The following is a 12,568-nucleotide window of genomic DNA, read 5'->3' on the forward strand; positions in this document are numbered from 1 at the left end:
CAATTTTAAAGTTAAATCTTGCTCTCTGTCCAAATCCATCGCATTGTCCGACGCAACACAATCCCTGACCCAGTGGCGCGTTCCACGAAAACGTACGTAAATCCCATGGAAATGCGGCCGCGGGACCCTTAGTAAATAAGCCCCTATATGTAAAAAAAACAAAAAACAAAATCTCTTATGCCAGATTTCCTCTTTCCCTAATTCTGCAAATTTTATTTTTTCAAAGTTTTTAATTCTGTTCAATCTGTTGTCCCATTCTTCTTCTTTTTATGGGACTGCCAAACATAAATAAGCAAACATCGGGCCACCCAGCAAATGTAAATGGAAATGCTGGGTGGCCAATGATATCACAATTGTTCTTTAGTTCTAAGACCTCTGGAGTCCTAGGAACATTCAAACGTGACGCACCTCTGTATAAACGTATCTCTGTATGGACACGACACGCCTCTGTATGGACGCGCCTCTGTATGGACCCGCCTCTGTATGGACACGACACGCCTATGTATGGACGCAGATCTGTATGGACTTCCTCCCATAATTTCAATACCCAATTACAATTCCATACCATGTGGGTGAAATCAGCGTTTTGTTCTTGGCATTTCTATCTGCCCCCTCTTAAACTGATTAATAATTCCCGGGGTATAGTGTAGTCTATATACAATTTTAAACTGGATTAGTCTAAAAGACTCCGAACTTACCACATGATGTTTTGAAAGATACTCAACCATTGTTTTTCAGACAATACCCCAATAGCTCTCTCCCATTTTCCTTTACTTACATGTTGCCATGAATCACTTTTAATAATATTAATTTTTAGTTAATTTGGGGTTAAAATTGGAAAAAAGGCTCTCTTTTGTAATTTATATTACATATTTGCTTTCATTTTCAAATTAAGTAATAATAAAAAAAAATCTTGTGGGCTATACAGAAACCCAAGACCAAAGCGTCCAGTAGGCGTCCACTACCAGCCTAACATTACAAGGTCCCCTACTTAAGAACACCCGACTTACAGACGACTCCTAGTTACAAACTGACCTCTGGATGATGGTAATTTATTGTACTTTAGCCCTAGGCTACAATAATCAGCTATAACAGTTATCACTGGTGTCTGCAATGAAGCTTTATTGTTAATCCTGGTTCCTATGACAATCCAACATTTTTAAAATCCAATTGTCACAGAGGCCAAAAAAATTTGGCTGGAGTTACAATTATAAAGCATACAAATTCAACTTAAGAACAAACCTACAGAACCCATATTGTACGTAACCCGGGGACTGCCTGTACTAGCTAGGCCAACATAGACTAAGAGACTACTCCTTGCTTACCACTTGGGATACTGCAGACGTATCCAGGGCTTTTACTATGCACCTTTCATCTGCCTGTATGACAGACAGCGGTTCTCCCAAACAAAACCTCTCACTTTCTCACACCCTTTAAAGTGAGACCAGAATTGAGCCTGAATTTTGGAACATAATTGAGATGCAAAGTAAGTCAACTAATAGTAGGTGGTATGCATTTAAACCGATATCCCAGATTTCTCATCCAGCATTAGCCACTGTGATAAATTTGGCGCATATTTAGACTGTCTGGTCTAAGTTTGCTTATACAGGATTAACAAATCTGACCCAATCTTAAATATCATCACTTATAAATGCTTCTCTATAAATATCCCCTGGAGGATATAGGTAGAAAAATATCCTAGTTTGGAAGAGGAGTACAACTTAAAAATACGGTCCCTGTGTAAAAATACGGTTTCTGTTTGCCCTACTGTTAATAATTAGACTGCAAGACCAATGCTCTCCCTCCCACATCTACTCAAGTGGGAAAAAATAAAAATAGCATTGTCACAGACGGAAAATGTAGTCCTCAGCTCCCTAATGTCTATTTCAAAGCCCTATTAAAAAACAGATTGTACCACGCAATGGAAAGTGTGCCCCTCTGTGATTTGTCTGTGCATGAGTCAATTCTTATGCGTTTCCTTATTTGACAAAATGACAAACTTTCAAAGTGTGCAGTGATTAAAGGCGCGCTTTTTTACCATTCCCCTTCTTTATTACTATGATATGATTGTGTCAGCAAGTGGAGGATAAGAATATGCAATGTCTACTACCGTATTTACTCGAGTATAAGCAGAGAACCCTAATTTTACCACCAAAAACTGGGAAAACCTATTGACTCGAGTATAAGCCGAGGGTGGGAAATGCATCAGTCACAGCCTCCAGTATATACTGTAGCTAGCAATCCCCCTGTACTATATAGCCAGCCAGGAAGAGTTTCCGGACCATTGGAGCAGCGAGGAGAATTCTATTTATGTAGCACTGGTGACACTTTTAGAAATTTATCATAAAAATAAACCAGAAATTATATTGATATCCATCATGCCCCTGATTTTGCAATGACATTTGGGACAGATCTATATAATTTGCTAGGTTTTGTAGTATATATGGCTGTGTGTGCCATTGTTATTACCAGCCCCCTAGTAGTTAATAAAGGGGTATTCCCATTTCCGAAAATTAATGTTATTGTTTGTATTACAAAAAGTATATTGGAAAATTGCATAACTTTTTATATCAATTTCTCACAGATTTCTAGATCTCTGCTTGCTGTCATTCTATAGAGAGCTTCTATCTTTACTACCAGCGGACAGAAATCTGACCATGGTCACACAGGTGCACAGCTCGTTATATCACAGACTGTAATCAGAGCTGTGGGATATAGTCCTGCACCTGTATGACCAAGGTCAGATTTCTGTCTGCTGGTAGTAAACATAAAAGCTCTCTATAGAATGACAGCAAGCAGAGATCTAGAAATCTGTGAGGAATTGATACACAAAGTATACTAGAAAATTGTATAACTTTTTATAATGCAAACAATAACATTAATTTGCCAATATGGGAATAACCCTTTAATTACCAGCCCTTAGAGGCAATATTCATGAGGACATTTAGTTACACTGTGGCTGATTTATAAGGGGTTAGCATTTGATTTCTGTGCCATCCCTAACCCATCTGTGTGTCCCATAGTCTCGCTTACCTCGCCGGGTTCCAGCACCGTCTCCTGCAGCTCTGCGCGGGTCCTACTCTCCTAGGAAGTGCGTGCCGGCTCTGTAAAATTTAAAGGGCCAGTGCGTCGCTAATTGGCACTGGCCGGCTGCCAATTCTGTTAAATAGCCTACCTCTTCCTGTGTTCCCGTCCAGATCTTCGTGCCTTATGGCCTAGAGAATTGTTCCTATGCTCTGTGCTGTTATTGTGATTTCCTTTTGTGACCCCGGTTCTGTTATTGACTTTGATCCTGTGCTGCCTGTCCTGACCTTCTGCTACCTCCCCGACTCTGATCCCCTACTTGTCTCAACCTCCTGCCGTCCCCGATCACGAGTTTGTTTTATGATTATGTACTTCGCCTTGGCTACCACAGCGGACAAAGTCACACCTGTGCAACGACCAGGTGGTACCACGCCGCAGCAAGTCCAACCTGCTTTGTGGCGGGCTCTGGTGAAAACCGGGTACCACTTAGACTCCGGTCCCAGGTGTCGGCTTACATCATCATCCCATCATCCAGGGTGGTCCAGTGGGTCCACTACCCCTGGTGCTTAATACCATCCCCTTTTAATCATGTGCCTAGATTTGGATTGTGAGTAGAGATGAGCGGACTTGATGATCAGCATTCTGGAACCGCCTGGCCAATCTTGGCCATGACTAGTTGCCAGGGTTGTCAATTTGCCTGATTGGCTGTAAGGCCGCCGATCCGGCAATGTGTCTGGATCAGGCCACCAAACCCAGTCATCTATAATTGTGAGGGGGTTAGAAGCAGTAATGACCTGAGACAGAGAGGGAGAGAGAGACGTGTGGTGATCAGTCCCTCCTACGTCCCCAAAGTTTGACGGGGCAGAACTCAACTTCCTAAATAAGCAAACACAGCTTGAAAAATCAGGTTTCACCAAAGACAACTTTATTTTCAAGTCCCCATGTAACACCTTTGAATATAAATGATAACCTATCACAGTTGTACTATGAAAGCAATTAAAATGTGTATTTATAGGGTGAAATGTACACCTCTGCCTAGCAGTGCATAGGACGGAGCTATAACCAAACAAGGCCACTATACGATTAACAGATCTGCTCTTGGTAGGAAGTGAAGGGATCTCAGGGTTCAGGCTTTCTCTTTACTTGTCATAGCCCAGACAACCCCTTTTAAATGCTTTCTCCTACTTTTACACCATATCAGTCATCGGTAAAGAAAGTTTTCCAGCATACGGAGGAATGGCTCTAAAATGCCAAATAGCCAAGAGGGTGTATATCATCAAATATCATGATATAAATAAATTACACTGGAAATCACAGAAATGGCTGACATTACTTGTTAGCTACTGCTTATTTGACAGCTCTTCTGTGTAGACTGGGTCAGAAGGTGCAGAAATTTGTGACAGCTTTATTATGCTGTGATTGCAACACTAATTACTTAAGACACAGATGTATGCAGCTCCTCAGCCGACTCCTGGTCTCTGGGGATGGGGTCTGCCCGTTTACTCCCATTTGTTACAACCTTCATGTATACCCTACCGTAGTATTCCTATATACAGGAGAACCCTATATGGTCACCTCCAGTAACTAAAATGTTTACCATATTACAAACACTTAAATTCTCTTCTGCAGTCTTGCATCTAATTAATTAGACCATAATAGACTGTATACTACATTATAATGATTTTGTCGGATCACAATAAACTAACCGCACGTAATGTGTTAGTTTTGGACACATCCATTTATTTGTGAATTCTCTTTTTACACACAATACCTAAATGTTTCCGTCCTCAAATCTTCAGATTTCCATTGAAGTGTAGTGGTCACATTCAATATACATTCAGCCTCAATTTCTCCAGATCTGGTGTGACATGTCTGCTGGCGATGCTACAGAGAAGAACCCCTAGAGCGCATTATTCCTGCTTAAATCTGCCGGTGGACAAATATCACTATGTAACACACCTTTTGGAATTATCATTAGCCTCGGGGTCTCAAATCTTCATGTATTTTTCAGAGTGCAAGCAAATAGAGCTAACCCAGTTATTCATGTGCAGATACAACCTTAAAGGTGGAATTGACAGGACTACAATGAATGTGCTGCCTGAATGACAGATGGTCGGAATATAATGACCTTCAATGCTTCTGCTTCAAGGTCGGTGGAAAGGATTTGTGTCTTAGATGTTCTTCTCCACAATTATCTATCTATCTTATAATTATCTTTGCTATCAATTTTCTATCTATGTTGTAATCATCCATCTGTTTGTTTTTTTTATTTATATTATATCCAAAACTGTGTACCCTATGCGCATCTTATTATATTACTATGGGATTTTTTACCTGAATTGTGAATGCCATTGGAAAAAATATTTTGGCAATAAGTTTTCCTTAATGGGTCTAAAAAAAAATGAGCATCGATGCCTTTTGGAAGGCTGCTCCCTATAAGTCCAATGCCAAACGTTTTAGAAGTCTTGTGACATAACTTTGGAAAATGGCAAAACTTGACCCATCTGCGGACAGTAGTTTTTGCTTATCACCAGTGAAGAGCAGCTAAATGTTGTGGCCATAGATACAGTCAAGAAAACCTATTTGCATATTCCCTACCCAGAATGCTTAGTGTAGCCCAGAGAAAACCGAGGTAGCAATTACACTTTTTGGTCTCTTCTGCCACATAAAAAGTGATGACACAAGTTAAGTGCAGAGACATTTCCCAGATTTTCTATGGTGCAATGGAACTTTAAAGGGTTTTTTCCATGAATTCCAGAAAACCTTTTGGAAGCCAGAGCAGAAGTGCCAAAAAACAGAAAATCTACTTGCTGTGCCACAGTTCTTGGTCCACCCTTTTACATTGGCGCTTCTGATCTAGCCTGCTAGAAGTGCCAGTGGTCACATAACCTACTTTAAACTTTAAATCAGTGGCCTACTTGGACAATAGGACATCACCTGTGACGCAGAAGTGAAGTCCTTTGATCCAAGAAGGTCACTGATTAGCTGAAGCAGGTCCCTTGACCCCCAGACCAGAAGTTCCGAAGAGCAAGGTCCATGAAATTGGGAACCAGAGCAGTATGCTTCTCCTTTTTGGCACCTCTGCTCCTACCACACACGGGGTTCCAGAAAATAGTTCTTCTGAAGCTGAGTATATATTTGAGAAATCAGTCTTTGCCAGTTTCTCTATACACATACCTGCTGGGCACATGTCCTAAAAGGGGATAGGGTGTAAAGCAACGGGCAGACACCTCTGGAAGCTGGATATCTCAATGAAAGCAAAGAGATCAGGCAGCTCAAGCCAAATTTCTCATACTTGCCTCCTTAAATCCTAGGTTGGGGAGAGAGATACACTTATGCACATCTAATGTTTATAGCCCACTTAAAGGGGATTTTCCAGGAAACAAGTCCCCTACAAATCACAAGAAAGGGGGGTCAGTTAGGGTACCTCCGTTGGACCCCTTGTTGCTCCCAAAGATGAACGGAGCAGATGGCCGTGCATGTCTACTCTGCTCCATTTATCTCCATTCTCGTGATCTGTGGAGGTCACATTATTGAGTCCTTCACCGATCACCAAGCTAGGCCCTATCCTGTGGATAGAAGCTAGCTTGTTTCCTTGGAAAAACCCCTTTAAGGCCGAATACATAAAGGGGAGTGTACACCATAGACAATGCCCTTTTGTATCTGAATAGGCCCAATGGGTACAACAATCATTCCCAGCTTACATTAGAAGTCATAGCTAAGAACATGTTCACTTTATGACTTCTGTTCATAATGAAAAAAAACAATGCACTGCTGGATGCATTGTACAACAGATACCACTGTGATGGTCTATCGAGTCCAGAAAGTTTCAGCATGGTGCCCATCTGGTATCAAATATGATGGAATTTGCAATGGAGACACCAAATGCAATGCAAATGTAAACCTGCCATAAGAGCAGATAATGACATAATAGCAGATCATGACATAATCGCAAGCAGTAGCTTATTATTTTGGAAGATTTTGTATTTATGTATTTTTATATTAAAGAATTGATATCAACCTCTTAATTCCTAAGGTTTTGATCAGTAAATCCTGTGCAGACCGATTTGATGCTGGAATTATACACAAGTATGCAAATCATCTCATAAATCAGCCTGACAATGATTTATTGGAAAAACAAAAAGTTGCCAACAAAAGCTATAATGTCGTATGAAAGGCATTAAAAGGCAACGAGCTCACGACAAAATGTCCTCGGAGCCGCAGCGTTCGATCACATGTCTGCCCCCTGTGTTTCCATTCCTGCACTCAAAGGAAGCCTGAACAATAGCCAGCATTGAGATTCTGTAGCCATCATTCCTTCTCTCTCTTTTTTTCATGTAGTCTTAGCTGCTGCCGGAAAAAAAAAAAAACGCCGGCACAAACAAAGGCATTTCTAAAAGGTCAGCGTACTGCGCCATGATGCTAACTGGTATCTAAAAATGCATAAGTGTCTTTTCCCCTGGCAACCTTCCGCACAATACCCATGTTTATATGCCTTCTGGTTTGCTCGATAAGGGAGAAGAACTAAACATATCACACACACATCGCAGTTCTATCTGAAGAAGAAACGTTCTGAAATTTAACAAAATTTCCAAAACCACCGTTATACATGTTTTATGTAGTTTTACGTCGCCGGCTTCATTTCTAAGCAATGTCCTGGGAAAACCATTACCTGTTCAGATCATGATTGTAACGAAGATAGATCTGCTGTATTGTTCCTTTCCTAAAGGGTAAGTATTGTAAAACAAAGTATTCTACATTAAAAAGATAGAAAGAAAAAGATAAACATGCTGCAAGGTTACCCACACAATGCAGAGCTGCCTCAAGGGCATCGACGAAATAGCTGTAACTGTACTCAGGCTCCCTGGATTCTGACTGATCTGTAAAGACTATAATCATCATGTGGTTGTCTTTGTCTCCTTCACTGAAAAAAATAAAAAAATCTTGTACATATTATTACCATTGAACCAGGAACCAGTCTGTAGCAGCACGTGAGAAGCATATGCCCTAAATTATAATGTAAATCATAGAGGGAGATTTATAAGAGCTTGTACGCCAGTTTTCTTAATCTCAGTCTCCATTCCTGGTGTGGGGGCTGTGTCTGGTGGCAGAGTGCGGCGGCGTGGGGCATTCCTTCCTGGCACCTCTATATAGCCTGTACCAGGTACTGTACCTGGAATCTATCCATCACAGTTTGGATGGGGTAGAGATAATTTTCCCGTGCTGGTGATAAATGTACCCCCATAGTGCTCAGTGCCAGTCTGGTGCAACAAAAGCTAACAAATTATGGTTAAGACGGATATGGCCTATGGCCTAGAAATATGTTGGTAAGGGTTCATATGATTCTTTTACTGTTTTCATCTTCTAGTACCCAACACAAGGTGCAGGCTTGGTTCCAGGTTGCAGTAGGCCCCTGGGCCGCAGAGCCTCAGTGGGCCTCTTTTGCAGTGAACTCGCGTAGTGGCATTAGAAATCCAGAAACTAAAACAGTCTACTATTCCCTAAAATATTCCCTGGTTTATCATCTCAAACAGCCCCTCATGGTTATTTTATATAAAGCCCCCGATCACACCCTATGGATTCCTTATGGTACAGCCTTATCTGGCCCCCTAGCAGCAGCTTTGGGCCCCGGCACTTGCCCAGGTATGCCCAGCGCTGGCCCTGCCAAGGTGTCCCGAGGGGCAGGTGTCATATTGTTTCTTGACTGCGGATGACCAGAGCGAAAGTGTGACATGCTGAATATGGAAACTAGGAAGCCCTATATAGGAAAACTAACCTCTGCTTACACGTTCTATAGAATAGAGCCCTTAGATGGAAGATAAATGGGAAGCACATGGGAAAACATAGTGACACTTGTACGGAACAGATTTGTGACCCATTTCTTTGCATTCAATGTTGCGTAATTCAAAAGTATAAAGATAATGGGGCAGATTTACTTACCCGGCCCATTCGCGATCCAGCGGCGCTTTCTCTGTGCTGGATTCGGGTCTTCCGGCGATTCACTAAGGTAGTTCCTCCGACGTCCACCAGGTGGCGCTGCTGCGCTGAAGTTCCCCGAGGCCCGCCGGAATGCACTGAAGTTCACCGGCCTATACCTGGTGAAGGTAAGCACGAGTCCTGCAACACTTTTTTTTTTTTTAATGCGGCGGTTTCTCCAAATCCGTCGGGTTTTCGTACGGCCACGCCCCCTGATTTCCATCGCGTGCATGCCTGCGCCAATGCGCCACAATCCGATCGCGTGCGCCAAAAACCCGGGGCAATACAGGGAAAATCCGCGCAAATCGGAAATATTCGGGTAACACGTCGGGAAAACGCGAATCGGGCCCTTAGTAAATTACCCCCAATATCTAAAAGTCACCATGTAAAAGTCCAAGACCTGCCTCCTTAAGTAAAGGTAAGATTGTAGTGTGATAAAGGACAATTAATGATATCTTATTATGATCATCCTCCTACAACACATGAGGTGCATCACACTAGGTATGATTTTTCAGCTTTGTTGAAAAGACTTGGATTAGCAGAGTCACTTCCTTTTTATTTTTGAAAATAGAGAAAAAGAAAAATAATCCAAATTGCATTGTTTGATGCTTAGATGGTGGCGATTAGCAACACTTTACACTCAATTTTCTCCTTTATACTTTGTAGAATATGTGTGTTGTGTAATACTCTGTCATCCCCTGACTTGTGGTCCCAACACCTTCTTGACACTATAAGTCTATATCCTTTATATTCCTTATGTTTCAGCTGCCATAAAGCAGAACCCCCATAGTTATACTACAGGAAGGAAGTGCATGCACCAATATGGCTGCCCCTTGAAAGCAATAATAAGTCATTTAAAGGACAACTGTCAGCTAAATAAAATGGACTAGGTCCACATACCAATGAAAGATTCTCCCTAGCCCTCTTTTTGGTATGTTTCGGAACATACCAAAAAGCGGTGGCACTTAGCTGTCGGATTGACGGACCTATCTTCCACCGGTCTGGCGTATTCATGGCGGGGGGGCATCCACTTCCCTCTCTTCTGCTTCTACTCCGGATCACCACTCCCACACCAGATGCCGGAGGTGACTGCGATGCTGCAGTCACCTCCCCCTGAGATGGCCCCCTTATGAATACGCCGGACCGCAGAAATATAGGTTAGTTGATCAGACCACTGGAAGATAGATCTGTCGATCGGATCACTACCGGTAAAGCTAGGATTTTCATATTGACACAACTGAAAGAGGGCTAGGGAGATTCTTTCATTAATATGTTCTAGTTTGTTTTATTGAGTAGATGGCTGTCCTTTAACGGCTGTCCTTTTAGTGCTCAGCGTTCGATATATGCCAGTTCAGCTCAAGATCTGAGCCGAACCGGCATCGGGAAACACGGGGTGCCAGCTGTAACTAATAGCCGGCACCCCAGTGTAACACCCGTGATCAGAGTGGGCTCCGATCGCGGGTGCTTAACCCGTTAAATGCCGCGGTCAGCGCAACTGCGGCATCTAACATGCCTCTGGGGCATCTTTCCCCCACAATCGCCCCCCCAGAACCCTCCCAGTGTTGCCTGCAAGAACTTCCGGTCTATGACCTCATCTTACTGGCACAGTGCCAGCCTATGCATCTGCATAGGCTGACACTGCTAATACCCTGCAATACATGAGTATTGCAGAGTATTATCATGAACAGGCAATCAGATGGAAAAAGTGAAAAAGTTAAAGAAAAAAAAGTTATTCAATAAAAAATAAAGTAAGAAATTTAATAAAAATGCCCAAAAGCCAAAAACATATAAAGAGACATATAACTCAAAAAAAAAGTCTAAAACATAGCACAAACCCCACATATATAGTATGACCGCGTCTGTAACAACCCGTAGAATAACTACTGGTTATTCTACTGTTATAAACCCTCCAAAAATTATGATTTTTACCTATTCAATCCCACAAAAAATGCTATAAAAAATGATCAAAAAAACATATGTACTCCAGAATGATACTGGTGCAAAGTACAACAGCTCCCCCAAAAAACAAGCCATCAACCAGCTCTATAGCCAAAAACGTAACAATGTTATGCCACTTGGAAGACGGCAATACAAAAATGATAGATTTTTCCCCACATTAGGGTTTTATTTGACAAATTTAGTAAAACGTAAGAAAAAATATTCATGTCTGGTATCCCCGTAATCGTATCGACAGTGAACACCAAAAAAAAAAAGGTAAAAAACCCAGTAAAGAATTGATGCTTTTCTACTCCTGCCCTCAAAAAAAAACTTCCTAAATTTTCAACAATATGGGATACCAACCCAAAAATGGTAACATGGCCCCATTACGATAAAGCTAAAATTTTATAGCCTACAAAAGGGGCCAATGAGGAAACTAAAATCCTGGCAGCTGCAGGCCCCTCCTTCCCTTCTGCGCCTCGCTGTGTGCCCATAAAACAAGTAACATCCACATGTTGGGGGTCTCTGTACTCGGGAGAAATTATAGAACAAATTGTATGGTGGGTTTTCTCTTTTTATCTTTTGGAAATGTGTAAATTTTAGGGCTAAATGAACGTATAACCGGCACAATTTGACCATTCTAAATTTCACCTCCATTTTGATTTAATTACTATGAAGATCTCAAGGGGTTAACAACCTTTGTCAAAGCTGTTTCTGATAGCTTGAGGGGTGCAGATTTGAAAATGGGTTGGTTATATAGGGGGTTTTGATGCTAAATATGTAAAATTTCATTCAAAACTGTATTTATCCCCAAAATAGTCAATTCTGAAAATCCGGAAAACCGATATTCAATTTGTAAGCCGCGTGACATCAAAATAACTTATCCAGACATTTCAAAAATTATGAAAATGTAAAGTATACATATGGGAAATGTTATTCAGCAATTTATTTAGGTGGTAAATCTATCTGCCTGATTTCAAATTTCGAAAATGGCAAATTTTTAAAAAAATGTATAATTTTTTTCTTTTTTTTTTTGTAAAAAAACACAAAACTTATGAGCCAAAATTTACCACTAAAATGAAGTACAACATGTGGGGAAAAAACAGTCTCAGAATCGCTTTGATAAGTAACAGTGTTCAAAAGTTATAACCATATAAAGCGACGCAAGTCAGAATCCAAAAAATCCCTTTAGCTACAAAATGGCTGCGTCCTTAAGGGGTTAAAGCTTATACAGGCAGTCCCCGCGTCTGTAGGTTTGTTCTTAAGTTGAGTTTGTATGTAAGTCGGAACTGTATATGTTTTCATTGTAATCCCAGCCAGAACTTTTTTGGTCCCTGTGAATAAATTTTTTTTAAAAAATGTTGGGTTGTCATAAGAATCAATATTAACACTAAAGCTTCATAATAGACACATTTGATAACTGTTACAGCTGATTATTGTAGCTTAGGACTAAAGTACAATAAATTACCAATATCCAGAGGTCCGTTTTTAACTATGGGTCGTATGTAAGTCGAGTGTTCTTAAGTAGGGGTCCGCCTATATATACCATATTCAAACAATATATTAGATGTAATAATTATGAAATAATTACCACTGGTGTATATAATAAAGGACTTGAACACCAAACTAT

At 41.0% G+C, this 12,568-nt stretch overlaps 1 long non-coding RNA gene across 2 annotated transcripts in view; it reads left to right on the top strand.

Annotated features, from left to right (window-relative positions):
* The window catches only part of LOC140105933 (uncharacterized), a 63,152-nt gene that overhangs the window by 30,776 nt on the left and 19,808 nt on the right, over window positions 1-12,568 (top strand). The gene's annotated exons all lie outside the window — the stretch shown is intronic.

This window comes from Engystomops pustulosus, chromosome 11 (assembly GCF_040894005.1).
Source record: "Engystomops pustulosus chromosome 11, aEngPut4.maternal, whole genome shotgun sequence".
Lineage (NCBI taxonomy): Eukaryota > Metazoa > Chordata > Amphibia > Anura > Leptodactylidae > Engystomops > Engystomops pustulosus.